Consider the following 16784-nt stretch of genomic DNA (forward strand, 5'->3'; position numbering starts at 1 on the left):
TTAATTTTAACCCTTGCAAAAATAGATGTGACATGTTTTATTTTTGTTCGCTCTTGCGCTCCCAAGACACCATTGGATTCTAGGGGGGGTGCAAATGCACACCTTGTCTGCATTAAGTGGCGCACTGAGCTGTGCACTTCCATGGTGTTAATAAGAGATAAGCGAGCATACTTGCTAAGGACTCGATCGAGCATTGCCCTTAGTGAGTACCAGCCCGCTCGGAAGAAAAGATTCGGGTGAGCGGTGAGTTGCGGGAGGGAGCAGGGGGGATCGGGGGGAAGAGAGGGAGAGAGATCTCCCCTCCGTTCCTCCCCGCTCTCCCCCGCCGGCACCCAAATCTTTTCTTCCGAGCAGGCAGGTAGTTTCTAAGGGCAATGCTCGCTCGAGTAATTGTCCTTAGCGAGTATGCTTGCTCATCTCTAGTGTTAATCGATAACACCAGAGACTAATTAAGCTGTACGGCCTGCTTAATCACGGTGTGGGTGTGTCCTATGCCGTGGTAAACGGGCGCGGCAGTGCAGAAAAGTACAGTAAAATGCGCGGATACATGCACGGTAGTGTTCCCTTCACAGCGTTATTACGTCACGTTATCCTGAGTGTATGTACACCTACGCTTGTCTGAATGAACCCTAAGTGAGAATTTTGTTGCGTTTTTAACCGCGGAATGCTTTGCGGAATTTTTTTGTATTTGTTTCCGCGCTTTAATCGCAGAATTCCATCTCCTGAGTGTTAGAAATTCAGCAGCAGAATTATGTCTTGCTGTTTTGCAGTAAATATGCGCAGATTTTAACAGATATGTAATTCAAGCCCCATAGGGATAACATTGTGTCGCAGAAATGTCCGCGTGGACGAATTCCGTCCCGTTTGGCGTTTTCCATTCAGTAAAAAGAGGTTTTAAGCTTTCTTGCTATCAATTATTTATTGCAGTGCTGCACATATAGTACACTTGGCTTCTCTCTAACTGACCCCGTCTTTGTACTTGTCACTCCTGACAGCGGAGCCTCCTATCCCCAGCGAGGAACCTTAAGAACATTACTAATTACCGGCACAGTAAGTTGGAGATGTGATGAAAGACGAACACTAGAGACACCCTGATACAATGTTTATTTGCACAGGTATCATAACCGCAGACACGCTGGTATGTGCCGTCTCTCTCTGGATTGGCACTGGAGAACGACTAACTAATCCAAAAGTTTTCCTCTCCAGCTACCTTATGGTTTGTGCACTTGACAGCTTGTATCACACCTAGTGCTGATCTCTGGTTGTTAGGAGGGTGCGGCGCCAATCCTGAACATTCTCACAGAGGTCATTGCATTTGGTCACTGAACAAAAGATATACAAATGCAGAGTAAGTTTATAGCTACAGTATGGCTGGCTTGATTCTATCTCCCACTCGATTCAATAAAGAGCCCCACACAGGCAGTGCCACCTCTCTATTGACTCCTATGGGGAGAGCAGCTGGTGTAGATCCGTTAATTATAGTCACAGGACCCCTGTTCTCCTGGTCATTGAGGGTCCCAGGGTATGTTTTAATGGGTATTTCTGGATTGCTACTATTGGATAGATCATCAATAGTTGATTGGCAAGGCTCCGCCACATGGGATGCCCGCCGATCAACGTATTGTCAAGCCTGCTGTCAGTGGAGTGTGCTGGACGTCATCATCTGTGATCATAGTGTAAGGCCAGCTTCACACAAGTATGTGCACAATTGCGTGCAGCTTAGCGCAACTTTTTGCGCTGTGAAAGAAGCTTTTTTACGTGTCTGTTGGCGTATAGTACTGTACATTTTCTACCCACTGGGCATTTTATTTTGTACACGGGATAAAAACCCACACGGGTTGAAATGGATAAGTCATCTAATACGTTCCAGATGTGTTCTTCACACCATGTTTCAAGCATATCCTTGTACATTGCACGTGCAGTTCTACCCCCCACTGACTTCTATGGGAAGCTTTGGTGTGCAAATACGCAGAAAAATAGAACATGTTTTATTATTTTTTGCGCAATCGAAATTGTTCGTGCCAAAATACAGAAATGTGAACAAATACATTGACATCAATGGGTTCTTTTCTCTGCCTATTTTGGGCACAAATATATCCGTGTGAAGCCGGCCTAATAGACTGATTCACTTCTATTACACTACCGGCTCTGACCTCAATGAGGAAAGTGTTATAGGAGGGTGAGTCTGTCGCTAGGACACCCAAATATTCCTCAACGACTTGGTTCATTTTTGAATAGTAATCTATGAAAATTGACTTTGATGAAGATTTATGAAAACTCTCTAATAGACCAATCATAGAGCACAGGGGCATAGCTATAGGGGGTGCAATGGTAGCAGCCGCTACCGGGCCCCCTATAGCAACGCCCACTGCTCCACTGCTCCTTTTCCGGCACTTGTGATTTAAAGTGACAGTGACAAATATACTATTAGCAGAAAGGCATTGTACAGTAAGCAGTGTTAAATAAAGTGAATTACAGATCGAATTCAGAGGGTGGGGTCTGTCCTCTACATCACATTGGCAGATATCGTCACCCATCCGCAGACTCACATACAAAGTGCTTGAGGGAATCTTCAGCATATGCTGCAGACAGACACAAAGTGTATACAGACAATACAGATATATACTTATTTTCAAAGGGAACTAGACAAAACATACAAAAATATTGAGGAATCTTTGGGCTTCCAAGTGGGAGAATCTCCATTTGCAAACCGAAACTACATTCAAAGTTTGCATACAATGCCCTTAGGCCTTGATCAACATTTGCGCATAATTTGCTCGTTCACACGATCTGTGTTGCATGTTAATCCAGCTCCCATAGCAGTCAATGGGAGCTCCTGCGCAGCACGCACCAAAGATGGGTCAGGTCGTATCTTTTCTCGCAGCATGGACCTTAGATGCGGGCATTGTAGCCACGCATGTCTTATCCTTTGCAGGTGTGAGTATTTTGCATATCTAAAAATCGTTCATGTGAACGCTTCGATAGGAAACCATTACCAATCGATGCAATCTTTTTGCGCGGCTATTTGTGTGCAAAAAAAACGCTTGTCTGAACGAGGCCTAAAAAAAGAAACCGGTGCACCGCAAATCCTGTCTGAGGAAATCCCTCCATCACGTCATTATTGAAAAAAATACACGTATTGCACGTCCTTCATACCCCGGGTCTCAGAGCTGCAGCTTTTCAGCAGCTGTCGAGGCATAACAAAGATTAAATGTAAGCTTTTAGGTGCAGGAACAATTTACTATTTTACACAAATATAGATATGTCTGTGATGGGCTGAACCCGACTGTAAGCAATATGTTGGCGGTTTCAGACCAAAAATCGTCTGACGGATACCTTAAAATTTTTAAAAAATAGTCTTTTTCCCATTTTTAGGGCGCATTCAGACGACTGTATATCGGCTGGGTTTTCAGCCCGGCCGATATACGGCGTCCCTCACTGCAGGGGGAGGAGGCTGGAAGAGTCGGGAGCAGTGCTCTGACCTCCCGCGCCCTCTCCGCCCCTCACCACTATTTGCAATGGGAGGGGCGGGGAGAAGCTAAGTTTCGGGATGTAGCCCCACCCCCATCTTGCCCCTCCTATTACAAATAGTGGGGAGGGGCGGAGAGGGGCAATACCAGTAGAAATGGTACCAGTAGAAAATACAGGTCATTCTGCAGGATGGCGACAGAAAAAATGTTTTTTTTTTCTCCATTTGAAAAGATATTTTATTTTTAAAAAGTAGTACACTATTAACAAAACTACATAAACTTGGTATTGCCAAAATTGTACTGTCCCACAGAAAAAAGCTAACGTCATTTCTGCAGTACCCTGTACGCTGTAAAAACAAGGCTACTCCCAAATGCAGCAGATGTGTTTTTTTCCCTTATTTCTGACTGCTTACATTTTAATGGTACATTAAATGGCACCAGTGAAAAATACAACTTGTCGCTCTAAAAAAGTCCTCCTACGGTTCTGTTGATGTAAAAATAAAAAAAAGAGTTGTTTTGGGGGGGGGGAGGGGGGGTTTAAAGCAGGGAGGACAAAACAAAAATGCTAAAGCAAAAAGTGGCCGCGTTTCCAAGGGTATTAACGTTATTTAACTTGTGCCAGTAGGGGGCAATCCCTTCTTCTTGTCACAGCACCACTGGCACCGACAGAATTCGGGTGAATCCACTAGTCACATTGTCAATGCTGAACCACATGATGAACTTGCTGCCAAATGTTCAGTGGCATTCAGTGCTGGAAACCGAGGGGGAAACATCTCCCTTCTGTTGTAAAGCTGATAGGCTGGCTGAGCTTCTATGGTCTCAGTCAGCCTATTAGTGGCTTGTTTTTGCTATTTATTTTGGCTCCTCTTTGCAGCTCTAGCGCTTTGATGTGTGACTTTAAGTGCATGACATTTGGACTTGAGTCTCTGCTCCCACCCCTGATATTGACTATAGTCTCCCCCCGCCTAGTCCTCCAATATTCCCTCACTTCTAGATTCCATCTAGCTACGTAGAAGTAATCAATGTTGGTTCCAGATGTGGGGTTACCCCTTATAGGGTGGGTGCTCCACATTATAGGCAGTTCCGGTCAGGGCAGATCAGGAAAGGTCCCCATCTACATTACTACCACCATCATTTGCCTTGCCTCAGATGTTTAGCAACACAAAAATCTCTCTGTGTACTACACGTCATTCAGCCAGTCCAGGTCCTGTGTCTTTGAAACTGTTGGTTGGTTACTTTGACTGGTCTGGACAGATGTAACACTTCTTATAACTTTAAGGAAGTCTGTCACCTTTTTTTTCACCTAGTAATGCAATATACTGGGGCCATCCTGATGAATGCAGTGGTCCCTTAATTTCTTTGAAAATCTGGCTCCCATTTCAAAATATTGATTGTCCGATGGGTGGATCCTCCTCTGCCAGAGGTCTAGGCTCTCACCCTGCTTATCATCTAAAAATGCCTTGTTGAGTGACGTCTTCAGCATACTTAAGAGTATATGGCATTACTAGGTGAAAAATAAGATGACAGACTTCTTTTAAATAATACTTTGGATTACTGAGTATACAAAAGCATTCTTGTCCTTCAGTAATCAACTGATAGGCAATCTATTAGGCCATCATATAGCCATGGCAGGATCACGGTGCATGGCGCAGTGACGGAGAAGACCACTTTCTCTCTAACAACCTAGATGCCTGAGTCACTATTGTGCATTGGGAAGTCTACGAAGTGACATGGCCATCTTGGATTAATCGAATAGGGCTGTTAGGGGCATAACTACAGGGGATGCAAAGGATGAAGCTGCCCCCGGGCCCAGGAGCCTTAGGAGGGGCTCATAAGGTCATTTTTCTCCATATAGGGAGCCCAGTACTATGAATAAAGCATTACATTTGGGGGCCCTGTTTCAGATTTTGCATGGGTCAGAAGCTTCAAGTTACTCTTCTGGGCCTCAGGAACCAGCAGTCTAGTGGCTGTACAGAATAAAGGACAACATCACCAGATAATACATCTTCTCCACCAGTCTCAGGATCAAAATTTGTCCGGAAATTAGATTGTAAGCCCCTTTGGTGATGTAACTGGTGACAATTTACAAAGCTATGGAATATGTTGGTGCTACGCAAGTAGCAGGATGTAAAAATACATTGTGTACAGTGAAATACGTAGGAACGCGGTGACTACCTCACCTGTGGGCCACTTATTTTAGATCTGACCATAGAGGATAATTCCACAACATAAACAGATCATACTTATAAGCTGTTGCTAAAAATGCAAGTACGAGCCCTTGCTATGGTAATCCGTCTAAAACTAGTTTTGGCAGCGAGCTGGTATATCAAGTGTCTTTTAAAGATCCTGAGATACCATTAGCTGGGCTTATAACTCCTAAGATAAGGATCCTTAGATAGGCCAACTGCATATGATAAGTAAGAGCTGTCCTTGCTCGGCTCCGACAGACCGCCTGATGATGGGATATGTCATCTTGGGCGAGCTGTTTATTTTACAATATCACAAATGACTCATTATCGCTGACATTGTAGCGAACGTGCCAACCAAAGTCCAGGCCTTCACCTTGTGCTACTACTGTGTATGTCCATGGGAAAGCACTTATAGCCTTCTACCTATGGAAAGTGGGGCAGGTCAACCAAGAGGATGCTATTTTGTAAAGTGATTCTGACATGAGACACTGGTGCTTTAAATAATGGTATCTATAAAAGTCCCTAAAAGGTTAAAACAGATCCCCCCCCCCCCCCCCCCCCCAAAAAAAAAAAGAAAAATTCTAATAAAAAATCTGGTATCTTTTATGCACAACATTGTAGAGGACTATATGGCCTCCGGTCCCAAATGCCAGAGTGGGTAGTATAAGATAGGTAGAATTTGGGCTTCTTTTTAAAGGGGTTATTCGAGTTAAGGAACCCCTGTCACCGGGTCCGCTATACATTGAAATAACAAATCACCTTTCCTCGCTAGTCCCCCACAGGCAGCCTTGGTACTATGGTTAACGTCACTTTTTATGCTCAGCCCGTCTACAAACAAGCTGCAGCAGCTGATAGCAGCACTCAGTGATCATGGCTGAGCGCAGTCATTGCTGCTGCAGCAGGTTTATAGGACGTCTCAGCAACCTGTGAGCGAAGACAGTGGAAACCACAGACGGGGAACGAGCGGAGAGAGGAGACTAACCACTGATTTTTTTAACGCATGGGGACCCTTTACTCAGACAACCCCTTTCGGGGTTCACACAATAGATTCTGCTGTAGAATTTTCCACATGTAATCTGCAGCTATTCCGTTGCGGTTTTTGCCATGGATCCGCACGTGGATTTAGCCCTTTCAATGGGCGAAACCTGCACGTGGAATATCAGATGCATTTCCACCTGCAGATTTTGCCATTGACAGGGCTAAACCCGTGTGCGAATCGAAAACAAAAGCTGCGACGGAATAGCCGCAGAATCCAGGAAAATTCCTCTGCAGAATCTGCTGTGTGAACATACCCTAAAAGCTCATGTCCATGGGCGGATAGGATTCCGCATGCGTGAGCCCGCAGCGGAATCCAACCCTGTCAGCGGCCCAGGACACAGCTTACCCATCCGGGTCTTCTATTTTCTTCACTGGGGATGTGTGTGAAAGCGCAGTGGAGTTTTTTTTTTAAACTCCTGCTTTCCGGCGGAGTCCGCGGCGCGTCTGCAATTGAATTGACTTCAATGGAAGCCGTCCATGCGGGAGCCTCACTAAAATGGAGCATGCTGTGATTTGTCTTCCCAGGCCAAAAGGTCCAGAAAACGAATCCGCATGCTTTTATTCATCTGCGGACGCCCATGCTCCGCTATGGACGGTTTGATTTGCAGATCTTCCGCAAATCAGATCAGCCAGTGGACATTGGGGCTAAGGCTGGGTTCACACGAGAGTATATGTTTTTGCCTACACATTTGCGCCGTGTTTCTGCATATCCAGTATTGCCTATTTGTCTGCAAAGCAGCGTTTTTTTACATTTGCTTTTGTGCCAAAAGAAACACGGACAAATGCTCTCAGCCATTGAAATGGCCGATGAGTTCAAGATGTGTTCAAATGCGCAGGAAAATAGAGCATACTGTGTATTGTTGCGAGACGGACTTGCGCACACCAAACACGCCCCTGTGAACGAACCCATTGAAATCAATGGATTTTATTTTCTGCGGATTGCGGGTGAAAGTGTGAATCCAGCCTAAAAGTACAATTTGGCGTCAGCGCAGACAGGACGGTCAGGAGAGGTATTAGGGAACGTCCACACTGGGCGGATTGTTCATGCAGACTTTACAGTAGCGGCAAAGGAAACAGTTGATGCAGAAACAGCCATGTGCCGAAATTCTAACATTTTCACAAGAAATGAAATCTGCTCCGTATCCGCATCAGAATGTGCAATCCTGCCCGTCCCTTCTTCCCCGGAAGCTCCAGCCAAGGTGTACCAATAGCGACGTCACTTCATGACACCTTGGACTGGAGGACAACACTCTGTATAGTGCATACCTGCTTCCCTCCTCCGGCTCAGAATATAGTGATCCGAGCTGGGGAAAGAAGTCAGATGTGTGATGTGCATAGGGGCCTCCAGCAGTCCTGTGGGTCTCAGGAAGAGATGAAGGACCTGACAATAGGACAACAAGAGCATTATTATTGATTGGGGCACAGTGGGGGGGTACTATTTATTTATTGACTGGAGCCACAGAAAGGAGCACTATTGACTGGGGCCACAGAGGGGAGCACTATTGTATTATTGACTAGGGCCATAGAGGGGAGTATTGTTATTGACTGGTATCACATAGGGGAGGGCATTATTGTTGAGTGCAGCCACAAAGGGGGAGTACTATTATTGACTGGTGCACAAAGAGGAGAACTGCTAGTAAGTAGGACTGTAGAAGGCTCCCTAAAACTTTGTGGTGTTGTGCGGGGATGGGGGTGCACTAATACCCTGTTTCCTTTAAAATAAGACAGGGACTTATATTAATTTTCGGTACAAAAGTGTTTTCTTTTTTTACATGTATGGCTGCTTGCAAACTATTTAAAATGATTTTTTTTTTATTATTAACTATAGCTAGGGCTTATTTTTGGTGTAGGGCTTGTATTTCAAGCATCCTCAAAAATCCTGAAAAATCATGCTGCATCTTCAAACTCCTAAAACAATCATGCTAGGGCTTATTTTCAGGGAAGCAACAAAGATGTGTTGGGGCTTCTTCAGATGAGCGTAACTACGCTCGTTGCAGCGGAACCCGGTTGTTGTTTTTTCTGGACGGGTTTGAAAAAAAAAAGCGTGAAGATGTAAAGTGAATGACTTAAACACATATAGGTGTATTTGTCCCGTTATGCGGTTGAACCAAATATTGATGCGATTTACATTTCTCTTTTGTTCATTGAGCGCAATTTCACATGGCTGTATCCGCGACTACCCTAGCCGGTATGGAGCGGAGTTGCATATGAACGGTATTTTTCTTCTTTTTTTTCCAGCTGTTCAAACTTGCGCGTATTTTCTTTGTGCAGGGAAGACGGGGCAGGTCCTACATTTTCTCTCCAGTGCAATTAACAGCCGTGGTTTTCTTTTGTCCTGTTACACTGCTGTGATTATCACAACCACATAAGGACAGAAAGACGTGTTCGTCTGAAACCGCCCTTAATACTACGACCAAGAAATTATTTAAAAACACACTATTTTTGCATGTCTTCCCGCATTTTTTTCAAACTGGCGTGGAGTTTGAATGGCCAGCAAAGGGGAAGAAATTTTCCTGTTCATGTGCAACTAGGCTCCATCCGGCCGTCGCGTATACGTATTTGCCCCACGAACAAGCCTTTTTTATTTGCGTGGGTATTGGCATATTTTACTGCACTTTTTGCACTCACAGGGCATGATTTTTTGCGCATGGCACACAAACACTCCCCGATTGAAATGGCTTTTTAGCCTAATGAGTTCCAGATGTCTTCCTTTTCCCATAGAATTGCGCTGTTTTCGTGCATTTATTTGCATATTTCTATGGATTTCTATAAGTTCCTCTTTTTTTTTTTTCGCATAAAATTTGCGAAATGCGTACAAAGCCATTGACCTCAATGGGCTCTATGTAGAGATGAGCGAGCATACTCGCTAAGGACAATTACTTGATCGAGCATTGCCTTTAGCAAGTACCTGCCCGTTTGGAAGAAAAGGTTCGGCTGCCGGCCGGGTGGCGGGGAGCGGCGGGGGAGAGCGGGGAGGAACAGAGGGGAGATCTCTCTCTCTATCTCTCCCCCCGACTCCCCCCTGCTCATTCCCGAAACTCACCGCTCACCCGCGCCGGCAGCCGAATGTTTTCTTTCTATATGAATACGTCCGTGTGAAGGAACCCTTAATCTCTATGCATGGAAGCTTTGATCATGGTGGTTCCTCTAATGAAGTGGCCATTCGTCTGCCTGGAGAAATGTTTATTTAGAGTATATATCATATGTACAAATACATTTATTGTTCGCAGTTTTAGAAGTCCTTCTCATTCCCCGAAGCCACTTTTCCCCCTCTGTCCCGCAGTGGAATTCCTACAGTAGGCCGAACACAAGTCTGCTGCCACCTCTGACACCAGAGTCGTCCATCACGCCGTAATGTGGTTGAACATCAAGACACAAGTTCATTTCAGCATTAATATCTTGTAACAAGAACATTTTCTATACACATCCTGTCATTCCATCTGTAAACACAAGCCAACTGTCTGGCCGAGGGGGGCACTGTTTACAATGGAGCCGCGTTACTTCCATCCAGCGGGGCTGCCTTATCTCGAGTGTTAAACGGAAAGGCTTTTTAAACCGCTCGGACACTAATCTGAGAGATGAATTCTGACCTCCTATTATTCTCCCGCTGACATGTAAATCCTTTTATAGACATGCAAGTTTTGCGCTGATGCCATCATACGAGTTTGCTATCTTTATAGATAAGGAGGAAGGTTTCCCGCTGCGCCGACAGTGGGGCCGCTCTTCTTTGGGTCGTCAAGTTTTAGTAAATTCTATTTTAAACATGTGAAAACTGATGTGCTTTCATGTTACACATCTGCGTTATTGTGTTCACACCAAGCAAAATGTGCCTTTGTGAAGCCCGTTAATTCGCCGACACTACTTAACCCCCTGATCCAGCCAGACTAAACAAGACATCAGAGGCGGGCATTTACATACAGAAAATGCTTGGAATTATTCAACATTTTTTCAGCAACTTATTTTCTTCTTCCATTTTCCAATTTTCCTTATGTCAGACATACGAGGGGCTGATATGCCAAGAAACAGCGCAGAACGATCCCGAAGGGAATTCTTTTGAGGTTATGGAGCGAGCTAAAATAAGCCCAATATGGTTAAAAATTCATAAAAATGCATTTACAGATGTAGCAGAGGGGAGTTTGTCAATGTAGTGTGTGGAATTTGTCATACGGCTGTTTTTTATACAGGTAAGGGCTCCTGCAGACGCAGAATCGCTTGCGCAAACCGCAGGCACTAGAACTCATTGATTTCAACGGGTTCCCTCAAAGTCTCTAAAGATCTGGGTGCCAGCTGGGGAGAGCGGGGAGGAACGGAGGGGAGATCTCCCCCCCCCCCCCAACTCACCTGTCACCCGCGCCGGCCCCGGAATCTTTAGAGACGAGCGGGGAGATACTCGGCTAAGGCACTACTCGCTCGAGTAATGTGCCTTAGCAAGTATACTCGCTCATCTCTAATTAGAACCCATTCATTTCAGCAGGTTTGTTCTAATCTCCATTTTTCGCTTGTGCGCGCAAAAAATAGAACCGCACTATTTTCCAGCGTATTTGCGCACCAAAGGGCCTCAATAGAAGTCTATAGGGGGTTCGCAAATAAGCGTGAAATACGCAAGGGGATGCGTGAAGCACTGGGCAAAACTGCGGGAAAGAGAACACATCTGGACTTCATTAGGATAAAGAGCCTTTTAAATCAGGGCTGGGGGGGGCTTTATGCGTTTGAACAGCCTGTGTGCGCAAAAAATGTACATACTTTGCACAGACATGCACACAAATCAACCTTGTTCACTGTGCAATATATTTTGCGCTGAAACGTGCGTACACATGTCCGTATTTTCTGCTTGCATGTCACCTGTTCAACTTATTAGACTAATTAGCCATTTAAATTGGGGTGTGTTTGTTTGCCGCGCAAATGAACCTGCCCTGCGGGCTCAAAACGTACAGTGAGATATGTCAGCATACACACAAATAAGCTTCATCGCACATAATGTATAGCTGCCCTAAGTCACAATTTGTGTGCACTAAACACAGAGAATAGAACCCACGTTGCTCGTCAAACCTCGTTCATGCACAAATATGCTGCGATGCAGCGAACGTATTTGCATTAACGCACGTGCATCTCTGTCCTTAGAGAATAAAACCCACTGTTTTCAATTAGTTCATTCCCACTTTCCCTTTGCTGGCGCATTTCGCACGTGCAAAAAAAATCATGTCGCAGGTGTGTCCCGCACCAAAGTGAACGTTCCCCGGCAGCAAAAAATACAGTAAAAAGCACAGATACACGCACAGGCATTTTTGCACATACGTTGTAGTGAAACCCTTATAGACCAAGACAATCTAACTAAGGGCTCATTCACACCGGCGTATACAGCCCATAAAATACATACTGTCTTCACTGCATATATTTGTGCGTATTTCGTTTTTATTGGGTCCTTCGTTTTTTGCGTGTGTATTCACTGCATTTTTAACACACGCTTCAAATTCGCAAAAAGGACCAATTGATTTATCCATGCGGATTCACTGCGTATTTTTAATGCTTCTATAGACTTGAAGGGGTGATTTTAGTCCGTAATGTGGAGCCGCTGATTTTTTTTATCACGCGCGTGAATGCATGTTTGAACACACCAATGCAAGTAAATGGGTTTTTGGCTGTCCATATTAAAAACATACGTGTGTAAGGGTGCCTGCACACGGGCGGAATTTCTGGCGCGGTATTTTAAGCACATTGTCCGCCCCTGACCGCAGCCAATATACTTCTATGGGGATCCGCAGTTGTCCCCAGACGGACGGATTTGCATCGCGGATTTTCACACTCTAGAAAAAAAACGCGGCATGTCCTAATTTGGGTCAGACTCTGTGCGTGGAGACTCCAATACAAGTGAATGGACGCGTTTTTTCACGCAGTACATCCGCGGTGCAGCTGCGGATGAAGGCACTGGTTGCTATGACATTAGAGGAAGTAGGCATGGTAGGAGGCTCCACAGGCAAATTTCAGCCGCACCACTGCCCTCAGTCACCTCATCCAGCAGCCACCAGCCTACAGCCACCAGCCTGCAGCCACCAGCCAGCAGCCTGCAGCCACCAGCCTGCAGCCTGCAACCACCAGCCACCAGCCTGCAGCCACGAGCCACCAGCCACCAGCTACCAGCCACCAGCCTGCAGCCAGCAGCCACTAGCCTTGCTCTCACAAGCAAGAGGAACAAAATGGAGACTTGGTGTTGGTTTTTATGCTATTTTCCAAGGAATTGGGCAGTTCTCTAGGGGTTGGGGTACTACATGGGGCGGCTGCAGGTTTTTCCGCACCACATCCGCATATATCCGCGCGTGAATTTTCACACATCGCACCTATCCGCAGGCACATTTAGGTGCCATATGCAGGTCTCCCGTGCGTGAAAATCCACTGGCGTAATCTGGAATGCTCGAAATTTCCCGCGGAATATCCGCTGCTGGAAGCCTGCATAGGATTGCGTTAACAAACGCAATCCTATGCAGACGGCCGCGATTTGGCCTTGCGAAATATCGTGCAGCAAACAAATCGCGGCACGCTCTATTTGTATGCGGGGCTCACCGGCACATCAAACAGCCGGAGCCGGCGTGGGTGCGGGTCAGTACGCGCTGGTCCCTGCAGGCTCTCGGGTTGGGTCCTGCGGCTAGAATCCTCAACGCCGGATCCTCGCCGCCCGTCTGCAGGCGGCCTAATGCATACCAAAAATACGCCAGTGGGAGGCAGATTTGGGTGCATCGTGCATCCTACTTCTGGCCCTTGTAAAAGGTACCTACTAGCATATAGACAGTTGCACCAGTGTAGGAAAAAGTAAATTAACCCTTTGGAATGACCTGAATTTCTACATTGATTACGTATAAAAGGTGGCCTGATCGTTATCTAAGGGCCCATTCACACGGGCGTACCTGCAGAGGTATCACGACAGCCATTGTAAGCTGTGATCTGCACACTGTCCCTGTGGAACAGCACTGGAGGAAGGATCGTAAAAGGGACCCGATGAGAGGGGGGCCAGATATAGATGGCAAAAAGGGTCCTGACGTCTATAGGGCCAAAGGGAGCAACGAGCCATGATCCTGAGAAAGACACAGACCAGGTGGAAGAAGAGGGAGGCTCCCTTATCACACAGGACATGGTCCAAGAAGAGAGCAGCGCTGGTTGTGATAAAGAATAGTATGCCAGACACGTGAGACCGGTCTCCATTATGACATTAGTATGCGCACACTAGAAACAATTTATAGATTATGACGGATAAACAAGACTGTTTAGATTAGTAATAGAGATGAGCGAATATACTCGTTTTGAGTAATTACTCGATCGAGCACCGCGATTTTCGAGTACTTCAGTACTCGGGTGAAAAGATTCGGGGTCGCCGGGGGGGGCGGGGGGAGGCATGGCGGAGCGGGGGGTAGCAGCGGGGAACAGGGGGGAGCCCTCTCTCTCTCCCTCTCCCCCTCACTCCCCGCTGCAACCCCCACTCACCGACGGCGACCCCCGAATCTTTTCGCCCGAGTACGGAAGTACTTAAAAATCGCGTCGCTCGGGCGAAAAAGGGGCATGGCCGAGTAGGTTCGCTCATCTCTAATTAGCAAACATATGTTAACATGTTGTTCTGGGTATGCGGGGTTAAATACTAGGTTCAATAAGTTGCAATAGCATAACAAGTTACAATAACTGTGTAATGTATGCACCGGTGTGGCAGAACACTTTACAGTGGCTCTTTGTACCATGGAGAAGTTACCGAGATGTAAGTGATGTACCGCACTCTGTGCGGCTCTTTTGATGTACTCTGACACCTACGGTGAACCGCGGCGGCGATGATAGCGTATGCCGCAGACCTCCGGAAACAAAGTATGCCGTTTTATGAATGAAGACGAACAGTTAGCAGAAAGTTGTAAGTGCCTTGGAGAGAAGCCAGCTAGCCTTCAGCAGTTCGTTTGGTAAAAGGTATACTTTTATTAAAAAAATAAGTGTCGCTTCTACCTGTCACCATTCCGCCAAAATACACGTAGCATCCTCCTGCTTCATCCGCACTGACAGCAGGTAAAAAAAACCTGTGAGTCAATGGGGATCCCGAGTGGCAGGCTTTCGCCCCTCAATTATTGATGACCTATCCCAAGAATAGGTCATCAATAGTTAAAGTCCAGGACAACCCCTTTAATAGCTGTAAAGGAAGGATGTTTGGAGCTAAGGAGGTACAAAAACGAAGACCAGAATTATTTCGGGAGCTCAGGTGCCAGAGCAAATTATATTTTGGGGGGGTTTGCATGAGCGGAGAGCTAATTTATGTATGTTCTCCTCCTTCATGGCCAGATCAAATATTGGGTGTGGACAACCTTTTTTGAGGGGAGGAAAACAAGAATCTACAACAGCAAAATGAACATGTTTCATAAAACATCTACAGCCTGTCACGTCTCGCTGGTCATGTCAGATCGGGACTGAGGTGACTTTATGGAGTCAGGCCTGGCCCACGTGATCCACCTGCCAGCATATGCTCAGTGTCATTTAAGCACTGGTCTGGTCGGCTGGGAGGCACATGTCTCAGCCGGCCAATCAGATTCTGTCTGTACACATTTATTCCGGCTCCTCCTCATGATAGACGCTGGTTACCTACTAGTCTGGAGGTATTTCTGGTCAAGTCGGCAGCTCCTGTCCTTTTCCACTGTCGGATAAGCCTATTTGATGTAAAGCATATTTTGAGGTGATGTGACATTTATCTCCTAACTAGAGATGAGCGAACATGCTCGTTTAGAGCAATTACTCGATCGAGCATCGCTTTTCGAGTAACGGGTGAGCGGGGGGTTGCAGTGGGGAGTGAGGGGGGGGGGGAGAGCTCCCCCCTGTTCCTCCCTACTACCCCCCGCTCCACCCCGCCGCCCCCAAATCTTTTCGCCCGAGTAGGCAGTTACTTGAAAAAAGCGATGCTCGATCGAGTAATTGCTCTAAACGAGCACGTTCGCTCATCTCTACTCCTAACTAATCTGCTAATTTTCCATTTGTAATTCATCTGATTCGTTGCATGCTTGTTCCCATCTATACTGTATCCTTTGGTTTTTTTTCTATAGCAAACATTATCCGTGTTTTCCAACTAGAGCAAGTCAGGGTCGCCCCAGGTTCCTGATGTGGGGTTGCCCTTGACAGGGTGAGAGCTCCGCTTTTAGATTGGGTCTCATTGCATTAGTAGATTAGGGTCAGATTTCATGATTTCCCACTTTTAACGTTATCCATATCTTGTATTAGTATACTGTGTTTATATCTGTCCTTTTTAAGACAACTAATTACTCCGAAGAGATGTTTCATATCCAACTAGGACTTAACACAGCCTACAGGTTAAACAATGGGACCAGACTAAACCTGAAAAGATAAGATCACCCATAAACCGGCATAAATAAATGTTACTCTTCTGGTATGTTGTGTTATTAACTACCTTCTTCTGGTGAGCTAATCGCCCTTCATTGCAATGCAGTATCTCAGCAGCTCAGAGTTATTTGCATTGCTATATTCATGGTGTAACAGAGTGCTATTTTATTTGGCCTACAGAGTGGTATTGGAACGCTTTCAACTTGTTTGACATACAGTATGTTTGAGCAGTAGAGTTCTTGGCTGAGTAAGTCCAAGATCTACAGCACTTTCCCAGGCAACCATCATCACACCCCTAAGCTACTGATTAAATCGGGAGCAGTCCAGTTTCTGATTTGTATTCTGAGAACTAATCTGTGAAGCTCCCAGGGACCGGGGTGGTCGTACAGAACACTTACAATAATTTGGGAAAATAAACTAGTCTAGGTCTGTTCTGATTGGTGCGTCTACACGGGTTCCAACAAAGGAACTTAGTACCATTAAGCCACGGTAAGATATATCGATGACATCTTTCTTAGATATCCATGACATGCTGAGAGCTCAGTTGATCATTATCTCTTCTTTAAAGGGTTTTCTGAGTTGTAGTACGATTTTAGGGTATGTTGTGCTTACACAAGCATTTGTGGTCATATGCTCATGTAGAGGGGCACTAAGAGTGAGTTCACACGCTGCCAAATTACATGGTGTAATAACAGAAATAGTGCAAATGTACATGCAATCTGCAAGGAGATGCGTA

Source organism: Eleutherodactylus coqui, chromosome 1 (genome assembly GCF_035609145.1).
Source record: "Eleutherodactylus coqui strain aEleCoq1 chromosome 1, aEleCoq1.hap1, whole genome shotgun sequence".
Taxonomy (NCBI): domain Eukaryota; kingdom Metazoa; phylum Chordata; class Amphibia; order Anura; family Eleutherodactylidae; genus Eleutherodactylus; species Eleutherodactylus coqui.